The sequence below is a fragment of the Salmo trutta genome, chromosome 33, assembly GCF_901001165.1.
Source record: "Salmo trutta chromosome 33, fSalTru1.1, whole genome shotgun sequence".
NCBI lineage: Eukaryota > Metazoa > Chordata > Actinopteri > Salmoniformes > Salmonidae > Salmo > Salmo trutta.
Window position 1 is genome coordinate 11,237,258 of NC_042989.1, and position 13,821 is coordinate 11,251,078.

The following is a 13,821-nucleotide window of genomic DNA, read 5'->3' on the forward strand; positions in this document are numbered from 1 at the left end:
AACATTAGATTATGTCAGCAGAGTGCCCAGCCAGAAATAATCAGACACCCATTTTTCAAGCTAGCATATCATGTCACATAAACCCAAACCACAGCTAAATGCAGCACTAACCTTTTATGATCTTCATCAGATGACACACCTAGGACATTGTGTTATACAATACATGCATGTCTGTTCAATCAAGTTCATATTTATATCAAAAAACAGCTTTTTACATTAGCATGTGACGTTCAGAAAAAGCATAACCCCCGCAAACTTCCGGGGAATTTACTAACAGTTTGCTAAATTACTCACGATAAACGTTCACAAAAAGCATAACAATTATTTTAAGAATTATAGATACAGAACTCCTCTATGCACTCGATATGTCCGATTTTAAAATAGCTTTTCGGATGAAGCACATTTTGCAATAATCTAAGTACATAGCCCGGCATCACAGGGCTAGCTATTTAGATACCCACCCAGGTCAGCCTCCACCAAAATCACATTTCCTATAAGAAAAATGTTCTTATCTTGCTTGTTCTTCGTCAGAATACACTGCCAGGACTTCTACTTCAATAACAAATGTTGGTTTGGTCCCAAATAATCCATCGTTATATCCAAACAGCGACGTTTTGTTCGTGAGTTCTAGACACTATCAGAATGCTTCATCACGGTGTCGCGCATGGCGCATTGGCGTGACAAAAATGTCTAAATATTCCATTACCGTACTTCGAAGCATGTCAACCGCTGTTTAAAACCAATTTTTATGCCATTTATCTCATAGATAAGTGATAATATTCCGACCGGGAATATGCATTGAGCCTAAACAGCCGAATTAAATTTCTCCTCAGGAGCGAATCGTGCACGCGCCTCATTCAAAGGTCCTCTGAGCCGCCACTTACCAAAGCCGATAATGTGTTTCAGCCTGAGGCTCCCTCGTCAACCTTCAGTTATTTCCCGGGTTCTGAGAGCCTATCGGAGCCCTGGGAATTGTCACGTTACAGCTAAGATCCTTACTTTTCAATAAACAGATGCAAGACGCACGACTCCTTGTCAGACAGGGTACTTCCTGCTTGAAACCTTGTCAGGTTTTTGCCTGCCATAGGAGTTCTGTTATACTCACAGACACCATTCAAACAGTTTTAGAAAATTCAGAGTGTTTTCTATCCAAACCTGAACAATAATATGCATATTCTAGCTTCTGAGTTGGTGTAGGAGGCAGTTAAAAATGGGCACATATTTTTTCCAAAATTCTCAATACTGCCCCCTATCCCAAACAGGTTTAAGGAGAGAGGTAAGGAGCGTCAACAGAGCTGAAATTCTTGATGAAACGATGGTAAAAGTTGGCAAACTCCAAAAACCGTTGTAACCCTTTAACCTCTCTAGGACCGGCGGGACGAATTCGTCCCACCTACGTAACAGCCAGTTGAATCCTGTGGCGCGATTTTCAAATACCTTTGAAATGCTATTACTTCAATTTCTCAAACATATGACTATTTTACAGCTATTTAAAGACAAGACTCTCGTTAACCTCTTATGGCTAGGGGGCAGTATTTTCACGGCTGGATAAAAAACGTACCCGATTTAATCTGATTATTAGTCCTGCCCAGAAACTAGAATATGCATATAATTATTAGCTTTGGATAGAAAGCACTCCAAAGTTTCTAAAACTGTTTGAATGGTGTCTGTGAGTATAACAGAACTCATTTGGCAGGCCAAAACGTGAGAAGATTCTGTACAGGAAGTACCCTGTCTGACCATTTCTTGCCCTTCTTTGTCATCTCTATTCATTACAAAGGATCTCTGCTGTTACGTGACACTTCCTACGGCTCCAATGGGCTCTCAGAGCCCGGGAAAAACCTGAATGACGTAATTCAAAGCCCTGGCTGAAACACACAACCGCTTTTGCTAAGTGGTCTATCAGAGGACAAAGGGCTTAGGCTCGAGCACTGGCCGCCCCCGCCTTTCTGATTTTCCCTCTGTTTACAGACACGCAGATTCCCGGTCGGAATATTATCGCTTTTCTACGAGATAAATTGCATAAAAATTGATTTTAAACAGTGGTTGACATGCTTCGAAGTACGGTAATGGAATATTTAGAATTTTGTCACGTTACGCGCCATGTGCACGACCGTGATTTAGCATTGGATTAGTGTCTAGAACGCACGAACAAAACGTCGCTGATGGATCATAACGATGGATTATTTGGGACCAAACCTAAATTTGTTATTGAAGTAGAAGTCCTGGGAGTGCATTCTGACGAAGAACAGGAAAGGTAAGACCATTTTTCTTATAGTAAATCTGATTTTGGTGAAGGCTAAACTTGCCGGGTGTCTAAATAGCTAGCCCGTGATGGCTGGGCTATGTACTTAGAATATTGCAAAATGTGCTTCATCCGAAAAGCTATTTTAAAATCGGACATAGAGTGCATAGAGGAGTTCTGTATCTATAATTCTTAAAATAATTGTTATGCTTTTTGTGAACGTTTATCGTGAGTAATTTAGTAAATTGTTAGTAAATTCCCCGGAAGTTTGCGGGGGGGTATGCTAGTTCTGAACGTCACATGCTAATGTAAAAAGCTGTTTTTTGATATAAATATGAACTTGATTGAACAAAACATGCATGTATTGTATAACATAATGTCCTAGGTGTGTCATCTGATGAAGATCATCAAAGGTTAGTGCTGCATTTAGCTGTCTTCTGGGTTTTTGTGACATGATATGCTAGCTTGAAAAATGGGTGTCTGATTATATCTGGCTGGGTACTCTGCTGACATAATCTAATGTTTTGTTTTTGCTGTAAAGCCTTTTTGAAATCGGACAGTGTGGTTAGATTAACGAGAGTCTTTTCTTTAAATAGCTGTAAAATAGTCATATGTTTGAAAAATTGAAGTTTTCGGATTTTCGAGCACTTTGTATTTCGCGCCACGCCCATCATTGGATATTGGAGCAGACGTTCCGCTAGCGGAACATCTAGATGTAAGAGGTTTCAAACCACACTGTCCGATTTCAAAAAGGCTTTACAACGAAAGCAAAACATTAGATTACGCGCCCATTGTCCTCTGATCGGCCACTTGGCAAAGGCGATAATGTGTTTCAGCCTGAGGCTGCCTCGACATCGTTCAGGTTTTTCCCGGACTCTGAGAGCCTATTGGAGCCGTAGGAAGTGTCACGTTACAGCTAAGATCCTGACTCTTCAATAAACAGAAGGAAGAACAACAACACCTTGTCAGACAGGCCACTTCCTGCATGAAATCTTCTCAGGTTTTTGCCTGCCATAGGAGTTCTGTTATACTCACAGACACCATTCAAACAGTTTTAGAAACTTTAGGGTGTTTTCTATCCAAAGCCAATAATTATATGCATATTCTAGTTACTGGGCAGGAGTAGTAACTAGATTAAATCGGGTACGTTTTTTATCCGGCCGTGCAAATACTGCCCCCTATCCCCAACAAGTTAATGGTGGTTGGGACTGGCCATCTTCACTCCCTGCGGGCTGATTTAGTAACCCAAGAAGGAGACCACTCTCTCATGGAATTGACACTTCTCAGCCTTGACAAACAGGAGGTGTTCCAGGACTGCTTGAACATGTGTGATGTGATCCTCCAGATTAACTTAGTAGATCAAGATGTCATCAATGTATGCAATCACCTGGCATCCGAGCATGTCCCTGAACCCCTTTTGGAGCGCCTCCTGAATGTAATCTTCCATGGCCTGGGTCTCAGCCACAGACAAAGGGTAGATGCATCTGCACGGAGGTGTGGCGTCAGCAAGCAGGTCGATGGCACAGTCCAGGGGCGATGAGGAGGGAGACAGGTGGCCCGGGTCTTGGAGAATACCTCCCTCAGATCCTGGTATACCTCCGGGATGTTGGGCTGAAGGGCAACCAAAGGACTCTCAACCAACGTGGAACCACAGGGAACAGGGAAGCAGAGCCTCCAGCATTCAGGTGACCAGTCTTTGATTCTCATCCTCAACCATGAAATGGTGGGGTTATGGCGTTGAAGCAAAGGGAGGCCGAGGATGATCTTATAAACTGTTGCACTGGTGATGAAGGGGATATTCTCATGATGATTGGACTCCACGGTGAGGGTGAGCGGTTAAATGATGTATGTAATAATGAGAGGAGGCAAGGGTCTGATCCATAAAATTCCCAGCGGCACCGGAATCCACTAAAGCTGTTGACACAGGAAATGAGGGACAGTCAACCAACGAGATGGACACCAAAAAGAGCCTAGCAGGAAGTGATGAAGATGGAATACTCACTCCTGGCCCAGGGGTTGGCAGATCATGACTGTCCCTCTATTCTAGTAGATCCCGAATTTGGATGTGCCGGACACCACTGGAGTCTGTGTCCTCCTTGACCACAGTACATACAGAGCCCCAGTTGTATCTGTATCTGGCGCTCAGCCACGGGGAGGCGTGTGACCCCTACCTCCATGGGTTCAGGCTCTGATTCCGAGTGTCCGAGTGTTCACCGAAGGAGGGAGAGAAGCGATGAGAATGCTGACGCTCCCGGAGAAGGTTATCCAGACGGATGGCCATCGCAATGAGCGCTTCCAGGGTAAGGTTGTCGTCTTGGCATTCCAATTCCATCTGGACCTCCTCTCGCAGACCTCTTCTAAATAGTGTGCAAAGCACCGGGTCATTCCATCCACTGGATGCTGCTACTGTCCGGAAGGTGAGTGCGTACTCAGAAGCCGTCTGATCCCCCTGCCGTGATTGAAGTAGACGCTCACCTCCCTCTCTGCCCTCCACGGGGTGATCGAACATGCATTTAATAAGGGGCATCATATGAATTTAGCTCCTCCTCTCCTCTCTCCCAGACGACCGTAGCCCATTCCAATACCCGCCCTGCAAGCAGAGAAATAACCGTGGCAAGGTTAGACCTATTGGTGATGGGGGCTCCCATCTGGTGTGTAAAATAAAGGGAGCACTGAAGTAAGAAGCCACAGCATTTGGATGGGGGTACCGTCATATTTCACCTGGGAGGGATAAACGGTCATCGCTGACCTGAGCGGGTTGCCTAATGGGCTGTTGGGTTGGCTCACTGAGTAAGCTGGTTCTAGAGTATCCTCCACTAGTAGGATGCTGCGCCTCCCGAGAATGTTTGAGACGCTGCAAACTGCGAAGGACCTCTTCCATGGCCATCCCCAGTTGTGCCAGCTGTCATGGTGCTGACACAGAAGGTAACCCTGTTCATCGACCGTCTGAGAGATATCCGATTTTTGTGCTGCTTCCATTGTTTGAGTTGGTATACTGTAACGATAACACCGTGAGTCGAGAAGCAGGTAAAACATTTAATGAAAACAACAAACATGAAACAAAACAGCAGCGAGGAAACATGAACACAGGAGCAATACCAACTGAGGAATGAACAAAAGGAAGGTAACTATAAAGGGGAGGTAATTAGGTCCAGGTGTGAGTCATAATGATGAGTGCCAGGTGGGTGTAATGATAATTCCCAGGACCAGTGGTTAGTATTCCATCGACGTCACACGCCGGAGGGGGGAGCAGGAGTGGACATGACAAAGATTATACTTTCTTTTATCAATTAATATATTTGAGTTTAACCACAATATTTGTTGTATTATTTGTTTTGTCTTTTATGGTGGATTAACCTGAAATTCCAACCCACTATTTAACTTAGAACTTCAATAATATTCCAACCCGGACGATTCCAGTGTCTTGAAAAACAGCTAACTCTCACGTGAATGCGCGCCAATGAACTCATTTGCTTTCCTGAGTCAACAACTTCCAACTTCCTCTGTTCGCTCTCTGTTCATCATAGACGCCTCAAACAACTTTCTAAAGACTGTTGACATCTAGTGGAAGCCTTAGGAAGTGCAAAATGAACCCTAAGTCACTGTGTGTTCGATAGGCAATGACTTGAAAGGACTACAAGCACCAGACTTCCCACTTCCTGGTTAGATTTTTCTCGGGTTTTTGCCTGCCATATGAGTTCTGTTATACTCACAGACATCATTCAAACTGTTTTAGAAACTTCAGAGTGTTTTCTATCCAAATCTACTAATAATGCATATTCTAGTTCCTGGGCCCGAGTAGTAGGCCATTTAATTTGGGTACGTTTTTCATCCGGCCGTGAAAATACTGACCCCTACCCTAGAGAAGTTAAAGACGCTAGAACATTAGACCAAGCATACTACTGTGTAGATGATTGGCACAGAAGTAAGATCTTAATTTGAGCCAGTTGCTACAGCAGGAAAATATTTCTACCGCAAATCAAGTTAGACATTTTAAATTGAAAATTGCAATCTTTAGAATCATTCTTAAGCCTAGAATAAACAAGTTTGCATTTCCTGCAGTGCAGGAAACTTCTCAGCAACAACAGATTGATCAAATTAAGATTCTACATCTCCACCCTGTTGGAATTAAAAAACAAAAAATCCTTAGGAACTCTTTCCACCTATTCCCCACTTTAATTTCTAATGAAACTGTATATTCCTCCTCTTTTAGGAATCATCGACAGGGAAGAGAACAGTGTGTGGCAAAAAGGTGACAGATCCCACATGAATAAATGCATAAACTATCTGAATATGACATTTGTGGATTAGACTTATTTACTGGCAGAAATAACAGGGATATTTTGTCTGGGATGTCACTCACAAAGTTTAGCGGTGGCAGAAGGTTAAGGAACTTGCTTGTCAATTCAACTGGATGATTGTATAAATCACACACAGCTAACACTCTGTTTTGGCAGTGGACCTCAATGCACATTTGGCCGTTCCAGGGCAGCTTGGTTTGGCCTTACAACACTTACAGGCTTTGAATTCTTTCAAGAGATTTGTAGCATCCTAGCTTTTGTGAATTGTATTTCAAAGCTGTGTATATACAGTACATTCTCCTTCACTACGTGTGCAGAGCACTCTGCTGTGACATCTGTGACATCAGCTGATGTAAAAAGGGCTTTATAAATACATTTGATTTGATTTTAAATTGTCAAAAGATGACACTCAGGTCAAATTCTTCTGCCTGAAATAATCACTGTATATTCCACTTCATTCATGAGAGCAGCAAATTAATTATCATGATTTTAAACCCACTTCAAGCATCGTATATCACAATATAGAGTATGTTTTCTTTGGAGGTTACCTTGAGTTTACGTTTACATTTTAGTCATTTAGCAGACACTCTTATCCAGAGCGACTTACAGTAGTGAATGCATACATTTCATACAATTTCATACATTTATTTTTTCTGTGCTGGCCCCCCGTGGGAATCGAACCCACAACCCTGGCGTTACAAACACCATGCTCTACCAACTGAGCTACAGGGAAGGCTTGTTGAGTTGTTGAGTTCTTCCGCCTCAAATAATAACCACGTATTTCCATTCATGCCCACATGAAAAAAATCGGATTGAATACTATTGTACAACATTCTATAGTAAGTACTACACATGATCGAGGGATACAACATTGTGTAGTGAAATATTCTACAGTAAACTGTAGTATTGCCCCTACGAATTGAGGTTGTTCTGAGGGCAAAAGGGGTATGGAACTCAATATTAGGAAGGTGTCCTTAATGTTTTGGTCACTCAGTGTATGTTTTTGTTTACACTGTGCAGATAAAATAGTGTCAGAATGACAAATTAATATGGATTATTTGATAACACATAGGGAACTTCACAAACAGATTAAGCGTGTCTCTCCCTACAGAGAGAGGAGGTTATTCATTGTGATGCAGATGAACTGGAACCCTAGGTATACGCTACAGTAATTACCTTGGCTCAGTGACTAATCTGCTGTGCTGCTATCTCCTCCCCTGAACAACCAAGCAGGACTCAAGTCACTCCATCATGTCATCTGAACACACACACTCACACGGGGTGAAAAGGGGACTACATTGATTCTAACGTAGCCACTGATACTTCTCAACAAGTCTCCAAACGTGTAACTGAGTGCCTAAGAAACCATCTTGAATTAACATTAACTGTCAATGAAGATACACAAAATATATACCAAAGTATGTGGACACTTCTTCAAATTAGTGGATTCAGCTATTTCAGCCACACCCATTGCTGACAAGTGTATAAAATCTAGCACACAGCCATGCAATCTCCATAGATAAACATTGGCAGTAGAATGGCCTCACTGAAGAACTCTGACTTTCAACGTGGCACCATCATAGGACATTTTGGAGCAAGAGGAGTGCTGTACATTTTGGTGGAGGAGGAGTAATGGTCTGGGGCTGTTTTTCAGTGAAGGGATATCTTAACGATACAGCATACAATGACATTCTAGACGATTCTGTGCTTCCAACTTTGTGGCAACAGTTTGGCGAAGGCCCTTTCTTGTTTCAGCATGACAATGCCCCCGTGCACAGTGAGGTCCATACAGAAATGTTTTTTTGAGATCGGTGTGGAAGAACTTGACTGACCTGCAAAGAGCCCTGACCTCAACCACATCAAAAACCTTTGGGATGAATTGGAACGCCAACTGCGGGCCTAATCACCCAACATCAGTGCCCGACCTCACTAATGGTCTTGTGGCTGAATGGAAGCAAGTCCCCACAGCAATGTTTCAACAGCTAGTGAAAAGCCTTCTCAGAAGTGTGGAGGCTGTTATAGCAGCAAAGGGGGAACCAACTCCATAATTGGCCCATGATTCTTTTCAAAATTCTTCAAGTTCTGTCAAATTGATTGTTGATCATAACTAGAAAACCATTTTCAGATTTTGTCATAGATTTTCAAGTAGATTTAAGTCAAAACTGCAACTCAGAAACATTCACTGTCTTTTTGGTAAACAACAAACAGTGTATATTTTGCCTTATGTTTCAGGTTATTGTCCTGCTGAAAGGTCAATTCATTCCCCAGTGTCTGGTGGAATGCAGACTGAATCAGGTTTTCCTAAGATTTTGCCTGTGCATAGCTCCATTCCATTTATTTTTTATTCTGAAAACTCCCCAGTCCTTAAAGATTACAAGCATACACATAACATGATGCAGCCACCACTTTCATTGAAAATACGAAGAGAGGTACTCAGTAATGTGTTGTATTTGATTTGCCCCAAACATAACACTTTGTGTTCGGGACAAAAAGGGAATTGCTTTGACACATTTTCTGTACAGGCTTCGTTCTTTTCACTCTGTCAATTAGGTTAGTATTGTGAGTAGCTACAATGTCGTTGATCCATCCTCTGTTTCTTCACAGCCATTAAACTCAAATTGTTTTAAAGTCACCATTGACCTCATGGTGAAATCCCTGAGCAGATATTTCCTCTCTGGCAACTGAGTTACAGTAGGAAGGACTCCTGTATCTTTGTAGTGATTGGGTGTATTGATATACCATCGAAATTGTAATTAATAACTTCAACATGCTCAAAGGGATATTCAATGTTAGCTTTTTTATTTTTACCACCCTAGCAATAGGTGCCCTTCTTTGCGAGGCATTGGAAAATGTGCCTGATCTTTGTGGTTGAATCTGTGTGTGAAATTCACTGCTTGACTGAGGGACCTAACAGATGCAATGACATTTTGTTTTCATTATCGCTCCGCCCTCAACTTCTGGACTTGTCTCTGTGCTATTTAGCTATCTGCCAAACTTTTCGTTTTTTACTTTTATTACATTTACCAATGTATCAAGTTTTTCACCCCGGATGCTTTATCTGGACATGATTCTACAGGACCTCCACCAGACGAAAAAGCTAAGTAGTAACTTTAACAATATGCCATCTAATTGCCGGTCACTCTACTCATAATATACAGGAGACCTATCACTTTATGGTAAGGATAGCCGTGTTGCAAGCACAGCTTCAGATGCAATTGTTAGGCAAGGGCAATTTCTATTTAGGAAAGGAGGAAACAGCATCTGTGCCACCAGTAAGTACAGATAGTAGTATAAATCCCCCCGCACAGCCCCCGCAGCCAGACAATTTTCTCAAGGCTTCTGGAAAGAAATACTGTCGGCATGCTCAACCGGTGTCGCTCATTTAGCCAACAGAAACTTTGAACTGGTTCTCCCCATTAAGCAACAAATCGGAGTAAGAGGCCGATCCTTCTCAAGTCTCTCATCCACCCGTTACGAGGTCTAAGCCGCAGAAGCCTCCCACCATTACCTCTGACAAATTGAAAACCCTAGTTATTGGCGATTCCATTACCGGCAACATTAGACTTAAAAATAATCATCCAGCGATCATACTGTTTACCAGTCATAAAGGCTAATCTGAAGATGCTGCTGGCTGTGGCTAAAACTGGCGAGTGTAGAGAGTATAGGGATTTTGTTATCCACGTCGGCACCAATGATGTTAGGATGAAACAGTCAGAGGACACCAAGGGCAACATATCTTCATTGTGTAAATCAGCTAGAAAGATGTGTCGGCATCGAGTAATTGTCTCGATCCCCCTCTCAATTAGGGAGAGTGATGAGCTCTACAGCAGAGTCTCAAAACGCAATCGCTAGTTAAAAAATATATAGAATTTGTAATTATTTGTCCCTCTTTCTGTGACAAACAGGACTAAGCCTGGCCTGCTGAGGAATGACAGACTCCGTCTTAGCTGGAGGGGTGCCTCATCTGATCTATGAACATAGACAGGGCTCTAACTCCTCTTGAAAGGGTGCAAGCCAGGCAACAGGCTGTTAGCCAGCCTGCCAGCTTAGTGGAGTCTGCCACTAGCACAGTCAGTGTAGTCAGCTCAGCTATTTCCATTGAGACCGTGTCTGTGCCTCGATCTAGGTTGAGCAAAACAAAACATGGCGGTCTTTGCCTTAGCAATCTCACTGGAATAAATTCCTGTCATTATTGAAAGAGATTGTGATATCTCACATCTCAAAATAGGGTTACTTAATGTTAGATCCCTCACTTCCAAGGCAGTCATAGTCAATGAACTAATCACTGATCATAATCTTGATGTGATTGGCCTGACTGAAACATGGCTCAAATCTGATGAATTTACTGTTAATGATTCCAACCTAAGTGTATGTACATTTCAGACTTCAACAGTATCTACTGCAGCCCTCATGTTCCACATACAGCACCTGCCAGTCACATTCTGTTAATGGTTCCCAATGCACACATATCCCTGGGTTGCTCGTCTTTTCAGTTCGCTGCAGTTAGCGACTGGAACGAGCTGCAACAAACTCTCAAACTGGACAGTTCCATCTCAATTACTTAGTTCAAAGACTCAATCATGGACACTCTTACCTACAGTTGTGGCTGTTTTGCGTGATGTATTATTATCTTCTTGCCATTGTGCTGTTGTCTGTGCCCAATAATGCTTGTATCATGTTTTGTGCTGCTACCATGCTGTGTTGTCATGTGTTGCTGCCATAATCTTCTCAGACCCCAACCAATGATCATCAAAAGCCGTGATATAAATTCTCGGACAACCCAAAGATTCCTAGACGCCCTTCCAGACGACTCCCTCCACCTACCCAAGGACGTCAGAGTACAAAAATCAGATAACCACCTAACTGAAAATCTTAATTTAACCTTGCTTAATACCCTAGATGCAGTTGCACCCCTAAAAACCAAAACCAAATGTATTTTTGATACTGTCGCAAAGCTAACTAAAAACATAATTCAACAAGAGAGGATAGCTTACACTTCAGCAGTGATAAATTCATGAACTTCTTCGATGAAATGATCATTAGAAAGCAAATTATGGACTCCACTTTGAATCTGCGTCTGTCTGCACAGAACTGCCAGGACCTAGAATCAATGAAGACACAAGTTTTTTAATCCTGTATCTCTTGACACATTCATGAACATAATCATGGCATTTAAACCATCAAGCTGCATACTGGACTCTATTCCAACTAATCTACTGAAAGAGCTACTTCCTGTGCTTGACACTCCTATGTTGAACATAATAAATGGCTCCCCATCCACCGGATGTGTACAAAACGCACTAAAAGAGGCAGTGATAAAGCCTCTCTTGAAGAAGCCAAACCTTGAATCAGAAAATGTAAAAAACTATAGGTATATATCGAATCCCATATTCCTCAAAAAAAGTTTTGAAAAAACTGTTGCGCAGCCTCACAAGGCTGCAGGCCCAGACGTCATCCCCAGCCGCGTCCTCAGAGCATGCGCAGACCAGCTGGCTGGTATGTTTACAGACATATTCAATCAATCCTTATCCCAGTCTGTTGTCACCTCATGCTTCAAGAGGGCCACCATTGTTCCTGTTCCCAAGAAAGCTAAGGTAACTGAGCTAAATGACTACCGCTCCGTAGCACTCACTTCCGTCATCATGAAGTGCTTCGAGAGGCAAGTCAAGGACCACATCACCTCCACCCTACTTGACACCCTAGACTCACTCCAGTTTGCTTACCGCCCCAATAGGTCCACAGATGACGCAATTGCAATCACACTGCACACTGCCCTAACCCATCTGGACAAAAGGAATACCTATGTGAGAATGCTGTTCATCGACTACAGCTCTGCATTTAACACCATAGTACCCTCCAAACTCGTCATCAAGCTCGAGACCCTGGGTCTCGACCCCGCCCTGTGCAACTGGGTCCTGGACTTCCTGACGGGCCGCCCCCAGGTGGTGAGGGTAGGTAACATCTCCCCCCACTGATCGTCAACACTGGGGCCCACAAGGGTGCATTCTCAGCCCTCTCCTGTACTCCCTGTTCCCCCACGACTGCATGGCCATGCACGCCTCCAACTCAATCATCAAGTTTGCAGACGACACTACAGTGGTAGGCTTAATTACCAACAATGACGAGACGGCCTACAGGGAGGAGATGAGGGCCCTCGGAGTGTGTCAGGAAAATAACCTCACACTCAACGTCAATAAACAAAGGAGATGATCGTGGACATCAGGAAACAGCAGAGGGAGCAGCCCCTTATCCACATCGACGGGACAGTAGTGGAGAGGGTAGAAAGTGTTACGTTCCTTGGCATACACATCACGGACAAACTGAAATGGTCCAACCACACAGACAGCATGGTGAAGAAGGCGCAACAGCGCCTCTTCAACCTCAGGAGGCTGAAGAAATTCGGCTTGTCACCAAAAACACTCAAACTTTTACAGATGCACAATCGAGAGCATCCTGTCAGGCTGTATCACCGCCTGGTAAGGCAACTGCTCCGCCCATAACCGTAAGGCTCTCCAGAGGGTAGTGAGGTCTGCACAACGCATCACTGGGGGCAAACTACCTGCCCTCCAGAACACCTACACCACCTGATGTCACAGGAAGGCCAAAAAGATCATCAAGGACAACAAACCGTACTCACTACCCTCTGTATCACCTTTCGGTTGGATGCTAAGCAGTTGCCATACCAAGCGGTTATGCAGCCAGTCAAAATGCTCTCAACGATGCAGCTGTATAACCTTTTGGGGATCTCCTGAGGGGGAGGCATTGTCATGTCTTCTTCGTGACTGGGTTGGTGTGTGTGGACCGTGATAATTCCTTAGTGATGTGGACACCGAGGAGCATGAAGCTCTCAACCCGCTCCACTAAAGCCCCGTCGATGTGTATGGGGAAGTGCTCGGCCCTCCGTTTGCTGTAGTCCACGACCAGCTCCTTTATCTTGCTGACGTTGAGGGAGAGGTTGTTGTCCTATGTCCTGGCATCATACTGCCAGGTCAATGACCTCGGCATAGGCCGTCTCATCATTGTCAGTGATCAGGCCAAACACCGTTGTGTTGTCAGCAAACTTAATGATGGTGATGGAGTTGTGTGCGCCCATGCAGTCTTGGGTGAACAGGGAGTACAGGAAGGGACTAAGCACACACCTCTGAGGGGTCCCTGTGCTGAGGGTCAGCATGGCGGATGTGTTATTGCTTACCCTTACTAACTGGGGACGGCTGTCAGGAAGTCATGGATCCAGTTGCAGTGGGAGGTGTTTAGTCCCAGGGTCCTCTGCTTAGT

At 43.7% G+C, this 13,821-nt stretch overlaps 1 non-coding gene across 1 annotated transcript; it reads right to left on the minus strand.

The window, feature by feature from the left end:
* Positions 1 to 7,206: 7,206 nt before the first annotated feature.
* trnat-ugu (transfer RNA threonine (anticodon UGU)) lies at positions 7,207 to 7,282 on the minus strand. Its single transcript has one exon. It is a non-coding gene; the product is annotated as a tRNA-Thr (tRNA).
* Between the last annotated feature and the right edge of the window lie 6,539 nt (positions 7,283 to 13,821).